This window comes from Pistacia vera, unplaced genomic scaffold, assembly GCF_008641045.1.
Source record: "Pistacia vera cultivar Batoury unplaced genomic scaffold, PisVer_v2 Contig1093, whole genome shotgun sequence".
NCBI lineage: Eukaryota > Viridiplantae > Streptophyta > Magnoliopsida > Sapindales > Anacardiaceae > Pistacia > Pistacia vera.
This window is the reverse complement of record NW_022195130.1, coordinates 1-9,590: the sequence shown is the minus strand read 5'-3', so window position 1 is coordinate 9,590 and position 9,590 is coordinate 1. Positions and strand designations below refer to the sequence as shown.

The window sequence follows — 9,590 nt, the reverse complement described above, 5'->3', positions numbered from 1 at the left end:
CCCCTTACACTTTATAATGGCCACATCTCGAAATACATGTAAATTGACCATTTTACCCTTCATTCAAAAAAAAGAAAATTACTTGTAAGGTAAATTTCATACCTTAGGGCATCGGAATAATAACACGGGGTTTACAAACAAGAGCAAACTAGTGAACCACAACAAGAAGTAAATGTTGCAAAAGAATAAGATGATGGAGAAGAAGAATTGTTGTTCATTGCCATGATAGTGGATGCTAAGAAGCAAAACGATTCATGGTTTATTGACAGCGGATGTACTCAACACATGACTGGAAAGAAAGAGATGTTCACTAAATTGGAGGACATAAAAGGAATGGTGAGACTGGGTATTGGAGACAAAGTGCCAATCAAAGGAAAAAGGTACCATTGCTGTCTCAACATTAAAAGGTATGAAATTAATTTCAGATGTTCTTCTTGTGCCTGATTTAAATCATAATTTGCTAAGTATTGGACAAATGATGCAAACAAGTTTTGTGTTTGAATTTGCAAATAATGTGTGCAAAATAAAAGACTCTAGTAGAGTTGAGTTTATAAATGTGTCCATGAGAAATAGAAGCTTTGTAGTGGATTGAAGTGCTATAGATGTTGAAGCCCTTAGAAGTAAGGAGGAGAAAGTATTGATGTTACTGACCATAGAGGTCATAGATAAAGCATATGGGAGTTGCCAAGTAGGAAGGCAACATAGATTGACTTCTTCGAGTTCCGCAACATGGAGAAAAGAAAAAGATCCTCAATAAAATGGAGGGATAGATGATGTGGGAGCAAAAGAAATGAGATCTCTTGAGGAGATTGATCAAAGTTGTAGAAGCATCATGTTAGAACCAATTAAGGAGGAGTATCATTCGAGTCAAGAAGCGAAGAAGTCAAAGGAAGTGAAAAAGAAATATGGTGGCTCCAAATTTCAAGTAATGGAAATGTCAAAGAACTTGCTTGGAATGAGCACCAAAAAGGTTCAAGGAGGAGTGTTAAAAAATGAACCTATTTTGGTGCGTGTAAACATGGCTCAAGTTGAAAAAACAAAGAAAAAACGAGAAAGTGAAAACATGGCTCAAGTTGAAGACACATAGAAGAAACGAGGAAGAAGTAAACGCATGCCACGACACAAACGTGTCTTGATGAAGAAAAGAAAGAAAGGAAGCTGCAGCAAAATGGTTAAGAAGACAAGACGACTGATCAATGCAGCGATAGAAAGCATCGCCACAACGATGATGGTCGTTGCAGTGAGCGTTGAGAAGCAACGCTAAATGTGAAAAAGAACGACAGCCGCAGCGAAGGAAATGTTGGCCGCGGCGAGCGTCCTGAATCGCAGAATTTTAGTTTTATTTACTTTCTTGTTTTGTAAGTATTCTTGTTTTAGAATAACTCTTATTCAGTAAGAGATTTGGTTGACTTGAATTAGTGAAGTAGAACTTGATTAAGAATATTATTTCATAGAGGTTTTGTTTGTGTTTAACTAGGAAAGTATAGAAATTTTGTTTGTGTTTAACTAGGAAAGTAGATTTCATTTTGAAATAGAAGTAGTATTTCCTTTCTTGTATAAAAGAAGTTAAACATTGATGAAAAAAGTATGAGAGTTCATTGTTTTCTTGAGAAAAAAGTGTTAAGTTTATTGCTCCTAATTCCAGCATTAACAAATTTAAAATAATGTTCATGAAATCCACATCAACGTCCCCAGTCGTTCATTCCATACATCACTTTACTTCTCGGTGAATAAGGTGCCGATAAAACATACATGTACCTTCTGTCATATATAAGAGTCTGAACAAGGATTAAAGATCTTATTGAATACAAAACATTCATCATTTATCATTTGCGATGATGATGAAACAAATAGATTAATTAAGCTTTAATGGCGTCCATCGCTATTTGTTCATTCTGATAAGACTCATAGGCCACAGCACCGAAGTTCTTGACATTATTATACAACCTTGGTCTTTCTTCATTCACCAATCCCTCCATAGCTCCGATCTCTTTGTCCACCACTGCTTCACTCACAACCGCCACTGACATCCTCAACTTTTCCGTATTCGTCACCACCCGATGCAACGGGCTCTTGAATATACCATTACTCATTATCTACATATTCAAATACATTCATATATATAGTTACGATATTCACTTGCATGAAGCTTAATATATTCAGTTAAATATTTATATATTAATTAATTACCTGCATTTGATCCCCAAGATTGATGACAAGAGCATCTGGAATTATAGGAACCTTAAACCACTTACCATCAACACGAACTTGAAGACCTTCCACTTCTTTATCTTGCAAAAGAATTGTAATTCCTCCTCTATCCGTATGAGGTTTGACGCCAAGAACCAGATCAGGTCTTGAACAAAGTGGATAAAAATTAAACCTCGGCGCACTGGCGCTCTCTCTCCTATCATATTCAAGAAGCTGTTCTCTTCCAAATTTAGTGACTTTGCGATTGCCTTGTACAGCGTTTGCTCTACAGATTTTACCTTCTCCGCATATTCATTTAACATCTCCCTAAATATTAATATTAATGTTATGGTACTAGAAGAATTAATCATAATTATTCGAGAAAAAAAGAAAAAGAGAAAAGTGCACCTGAAACCAGTGGGATTTTGAGGCCAAAAATGAAGGTTTCTTGTATCTTGTGGGAACACCCAAAGAGAGAGGCGATCAGACCAGTCGAGGATTTGATTTTCTGAGACGATCATGTTGCTACCATAGCCTTCAATTTGGTTAGTTGGTCGTTCGTATTTTTGCTTCTCTTCCATTGGGAGCTCAAAGAATTGCTTCCCGAGTTCACGTACCTTGTCGAGGAATGAACTTGAAATCCCATGACCGATCACCTGACAATCATATATATTCGAAAGATTAATCAGAATTTTAAGTATTAAGGAGCACTAACTTAGTATATTCACCTGTTTTAATGACAGAATAAATACAATAACTTGGTATATTAAGGAGCACTAACTTAGTATATTCATCATATAATCTTTGTAAATGCCTTGAAAGAACAATTTATTGTTTTAATTTGTCGCATTATTTTCACTACATCCAAGTAAAATTCAATATATATGAATAATACCATAGATTCTTTACGGTGATCGATCCACCAAGAATCAAAGTTTTGATAATTGACATTACTTGCAACTTTAAATGAGGTGCAAATAAACCTGGTTTCACTTCTGAAATGTAATAAATTAATTCTCAAGTCATCAGAGTTCAACTTACTAGCAAAAGAATATAAATAAATACAAAACAAATATGTAATTTAACCTGGATGCATCCTGCAGAGGTGAGGGCTGATCTGAGCTTCTCTAGCTCCTTGTGTACATGAGCTTGAGAAGCAGTTGAAGATGGTGATAAGAGACTGATATCAATGACAGGAAATGGGCCATTTGGAGGACAAACATCTATAGAACCAAAAACGGATTGTTTAAGAACATATGGTGGTGGTGGTTCATCACCATTAATGGCCGTTTCTGGAACACTCTTGGAGAGTGAAACTATCTCTGCATGTTGAAGAGCCATTGTTGTACAGTTGTCACCTCTCACTATGATGTGTCAATGCTATTATGCTGGTGCGGTGGTGCCTGACTGCTACTACAAATTTATAAGGGTTTCTGGGGCTGCTGATGTGAGCTAACTTGTACTTTCCCTTGCTCAGGAAATGGCAGGAACTAAAATTTTGGTTGCTTATATTAGCTAGATAACCTTATATGAATTATTTGATAAATTTAATTTTTACTTTTCATCAATAAGATAATGCTTGGATTTATTATTGGGTACAATCATAAAGGTTACCAAACTACACATATCAAATTAACAGATGGTTGTTTTGCTCTAAGGAAGATTAATTTGTAAACTAGTTTGGTTGTTCCGTCTTTTATATTATGAACTAAGTTTGATTGTTTTTTTTTTTTTCAGGGTTAGTATACTGAATTACATCTTATCTCCACCATTAATTATTTGTGGTTTAATACGAAAAAAAAAATGATATAACACATATATTGAAGGTAGTAAAATACAATAATGTTGATTATATCAATATAATTAATTATTTATATTATTAGATGAATATAATATCTACAGAACACATTTTAAGACCATCGCATCTAATAAAATTACTGGTACCCTAAACTAATGAACAATTACTTGGTTGATTAATGCAAGGAACTTTGAGACCTGATATAACATTTTTCGGTTTAAAACAATTTGTATGAAGGGACAAAGCTTGTTTTTCTCATTGTCTTCTAAAACACAGACCAAAACTAGGGTAAATTTGTGTTTTACTTATGGACTTTACGCACTCAGCAAGTACTTACGTTTGTGGGATCATAATATTTTTTAAAGAGATACTTATGAATCACGTAACTGCAGCACGTCAAGTTAACCTTATGTTTAGAAATATAGTTTATGATGAGGTGGAGAGTGATTCTTTTGAATTCTTATGTTTTGAAGATGCAACTGAATCTTATAAATACTTCCAAAATGTTTATTTTAAAGGGAGAAAAATGCAAGATTGAAGTCGGAAATGGAATACTACATTTGCATGCCAAAACAAATGTCTACGTGATATCACGAGGATAGTTAAATCCTCTTTAGAATTAACAATTATTTATGCAGTTGCTATTGTTACTTTTTTTTCAATGGAAGCCTGATTGTTACACTGAACGGTCTGTATTATCGTGTGTATACACCAACACACACACACACACACATATATATATATATATATATATATATATATATATATATATATATATATATATACACCCACACACACACACACACACATATATATATATATATATATTATATATAATTATATATAATGTCACCCAGTTTGGAGTATTCAGGTGAATGGAATTATAATTTGTATGTTGATGCGTGACACAACCAAACGCACGTGTGAAATACTGAGTTGACCAGAAAACACACGTAGATGAAGAGTGAGAGTGAGAACAATGGAGAACAGCGTTTAAAGTAGTTCGGATGCTAAGGAAGCAAATCCTACGTCCACTGATTTTGTATTAATGATAGTGGTTAGGTCGCGTTCAGCGAACTGACTTACAAATGATTATACAAGAGAGAGAATGCTATTTTTTCTTTAGAGAGATTAGCTAATCCCTTAAACGAGAGAGGAGCTCTCAATTTATAGCGGGATATATTAATGTTATGATTACTAAATCTGTGAATTGGTGGGATTATCCGTGCAAATCCTTCTTTATGTCTCATTGCCCACCTTCTAGAGCGATTTACGTGATTTGGTGCAGTGATTAAACATGGGAAATCACTCTAGCTCTTGGCTGGTCTGACGCGCACCCACTGTCCTGACAGGAGCATGCCGTCCCTCTCATTGTGTAACGTGGGTGCCTCTGACTGGCTGCAGACATACCCAAGCTCTTACTTTTTATGCTGACTGGGTCTTACGTCAGCCCTACTTTTTCAAGCATAACAATGTAGGACGGCAATATGATGATTCAAGTTTTGGAAATGATTTGCTTTTCTGTTTAACCTTTCTTGCCTCCGGTTATATATATTATTAGTGTCTGGTGTGAGAAGACGGTGGAATGGGAAGAGGACATGTACAGTGTGACAAGCACAAATGAATTGTCTCCATGGTATTGTTGGCAGGAGCTTGGTTGGATATTTCGAGGAATGAATTATAATTTAAAGGGCGGCAGTGGTTAAATTTATAATCTCCTTTGTGATGTGGATTCATGAATGGTTTTGCAAATACTGAGAAAGAATTTACTTTTACTTAATCAATTCAAGGTTTGGAATCATTTGGAGATTATTTGTTTTTTTTTCTGTTTAACCTGTCTCGGTAATCATACACGCTAGCCATTACCAAGTACATTGACACATTGTAGGTATCAAGTTAACCATTCCAAGAATTGCAGGAAAAAACTAATGCATACTAGATGTTTATGGGTTGTTGAACCATACAATAAATTGGCTTTCTGTTCAACGTTTCTTGATTGTCTGCTTCTTTGTGCTGAAATTTATATATTTTTTTCTGGCATCTGATTATTCATCCTGAGCAGGAAAATGATTGCATTAACCTTTACTATTATAGAACCCAATATGCTTAAGATATGGTTTCTCCCATGTTTCTAAACGAGTATTAATTGTTACCATCCGATACAACTCTCAAAGTAAATCTTAATATGGCTCAAGTACTCATGCAGTTTTGGGTGATCCCATTGTGTAAAGATGTATAAATGTTGTGGCAATGTTGTTTTTAAGGATTGATACTAATACATAACTTATTCATCATATAACAGAGTACAAACATCAGCTTGAATATATAGAATAAATCCAAATGACTGTCATAGTATTCTGCTTGTTACATATAGTTTCTACAGAGAAGATATATCTTGTTTTCATTACATTCATCTAATTATAAAGACCAACTTCGGTAAGAATCAGTGCTACAAAGGATAGATAAATGTTAATTTGTCTCCATGAAGCTGAATCTTTCTACTAATTAATGATCTTGTTTCCGACCAGGGAAGATAAATGTTTATGTGCCACAGAATCTAACAAACATAATAAAATCCACATTTTTCGCTGCAACTGAAACATCGGGCTGGAGATATCCAATAGTCAGCTGTAACTTCAGCAAGTATCATTCATCACATTTTACATATGAAAATTATTATTGTAAAATAGTTAAGAAATTTAGTAAAGATGGAAAGGCCTCACGGACACCGTAACACATTTATTTTTCATCCATCTTAGCTAGCTAGAATTGAAGTTGTCATTATATCCCTTTCATCATAATCAGTTATCTGGGAAACAAACAGAGGTAAAGACTAAACTCTAACAGTTTCAAGTGCTACCAACCCTTTCTGATAGCACTCATAGTTGATAGCACCATAATCTTTCACATTGCGATATATCCTCGGTCTTTGCTCGTCTATCAAATCCTCCACCGGTTCTATCTCTCTTTCCGGCTCTGGTTCAATGAATGAGGCTAAAGACATTCTCAACCTTTCTGTGTTTGTCACCACCCTGTGCATTGGGCTCTTGTACATGCCATTAGTCATTATCTGCACAAGTTCAGACCAATTAGAAAATAAGATTGCACCTATTCATGGCAGAAAAAGAAGATAAAAATATCAAATGAAATGGTTTCTTACCATCTTCGGCATACTACATGTAAAAGCGCACACACAAATATGCCACTTGCAAAAAGATAAAAATGCGTTTTATCACGAAGATTGAAAAAAAAAATATATATATATATACCTGCATTTGATCACCAAGATTGACAACAAGAGCATTAGAGATTACAGGAACTCTATACCATTTACCATCTACGCGAACTTGAAGACCTTCTATCTCTTTATCTTGGAGGAGAATTGTAATTCCTGATCTATCCGTATGGGGTTTGACTCCAAGAACCAAATCCGGTCTGGAACATGGCGGATAGAAGTTAAACCGAGCTTGCATTAAAGCTCTCGCTCCAAACTGATTAGAGAAACTATCTTCATCTACATTCAGCGACTTCGCTATTGCCTTAAACAAAACCTGTGTTACATTCTTTATCTTCATCGCATACTCATCAAGGATCTCACTGAAAAACAATCAAATTCACTAATCAAAGAGCAAGAAAAAGTTCCTTCAATTTATGAACTAACAATAAATTCCCATTTGTTACTATTGATTGGATATTTTTCCCCTGCAATCTTTTATATAACACCCATTTTCGCTATCAAGATTTTGTTCTCCGATTTGTCTTTTACCTATCTTAAACAGTAGGGGTTCAGAAAGCACCTTCTTGATTCAAACTCATGACTATCATTGAAAACGAATTAATGATGAAGTCATCGGTTCGAATCAAGGGATGCGCTCTGAGACTCACTATTTGAAATTGTAAGAGACATATCCAATGATACTATCTTGTTAGTGGACTGGAGAATTACATTTTACCACAAATTTCATGTTTGTTTCAACAGTAGCAGTGCTTTTTGTTTCATAAGCTAAATATACTAAAAACATTTGTAATCATGCATTAGAATTAGTTGATGTGAGATACCTAAATTGAGTTGGATTTTGAGGCCAAAGATTAAGCCTTCGTTTATCTTGAGGAAAGACCCTTAGAGACAATCGCTGAGACCAATCAAGAACTTGTTTTTCAGAGACAACCCGGTCACTTCATACCCTTCTGATTCATTAACAGCTCGACCATATTCAGCTTCTCTTCCTCCGTAAGTGCAAAGAATTGTATTGCAACTTCACGTACTTTGTCAAGAAATGAATCCGAAATCCCATGCCCAATTGCCTGCAAACCCATGTTTCTTTTTTCTTTAAATAATCATCAATTGAAATAAACTCAAGCACTTAAACTAATGCAGAGAAAGTCAACTCTCAACTCAGTAACATAAACTAATGCATGCAATGGAAAATTTGAAAGAAGAACGATAATAATTAATAAACCTGGAAGCAACCGGAGGAGCTAAGAGATGATCTGAGCTTTTCTAGTTGAAGTTTTGCTTCTTGAGAGGAGGAGTTAGAGAAGTGAGAGATGTCAATGACTGGAAATGGACCTAAAGGTGGAGAAGTATCAATAGAGCCAAACTGGGTTTCTTTAACAATGAATTGTGAGGGTGGGTGATCGCCATAAGTGGACATTTTCTCAACACTCTTGGACACTGAAATGGGTTCAGCTTGTTGAAGGGACATATTACGGGTGGGGCTGAAAGTGACGGGTGATTCTCCTGCTGGTGCTGGTGGTCAGAGCTGCTGTGAGGAGTCAGGAATTTATTGAATGACGGTAGGTAGATTCTCTGTAGACTGATGAAAAGGACAAAGAGAAAGTGATTAATTAAGTATACCACTTAGTTTTATAAAATCATGTATATATATTTACTTCAAAATAAGAGTTAAATGGTAATTTGGTATTTTGCTTGGTCTTTAAATCTAGATTCCAAGAAGATGAAAGTGGAAAATTTAGATAAGGATGAAGGGGGATTCACGGCATTACGTTGGGTTAAGGCAAAAAAGTAAACTGACTTTTTTCTACTAACACTTTTCTATTCACGTATTTTAAAATATTATTTTATTATTTAAATTTATATTTTATTTTTAATTTTAGTATTATTCTGCATGATTGGCTAACTATTTTTATTTGTATTTTAGACCGGATTTTTGAAATGTTGTTTGTTTTATTATTTACAGAATCCTACCCTGATAATGGAATCCTGACAACTATCCTGACATGTTTTCTGACCGTTACAGTTTTTTTTTTCATTTTTTTTCACTGCATCCTCACTGTTTCACCATTTCACTTTCTCAGTATCACTGCATCCTCACTACCAGCTTCGTGCTTCAGTTCTCAATTGATATAACCGTTTTCAGTGCTTCACTTTCTCAATATCCATCACCACCATTTCAGTTTCTGATAATCCATTACCAGGTTCGGTACTTCACTTCCCAGTTTGCATTACCACCATCTCCCTTTCTAGTTTCCAGTACCAGCACCGTGAACCCCCAATGCCCTCTGTCACAAACCCACATTCTAACCCAACGTGAACCCACCGTCAACCCGGAAATCCCGCACACACAATCCCACCGTGAAC

General features: G+C 35.2%; 2 pseudogenes; both read right to left on the bottom strand.

Moving 5' to 3' along the window:
- Positions 1-1,859: 1,859 nt before the first annotated feature.
- LOC116137360 lies at positions 1,860-3,531 on the bottom strand (annotated as a pseudogene).
- Positions 3,532-6,362: 2,831 nt separating this feature from the next.
- Positions 6,363-8,827, bottom strand: LOC116137437 (annotated as a pseudogene).
- Between the last annotated feature and the right edge of the window lie 763 nt (positions 8,828-9,590).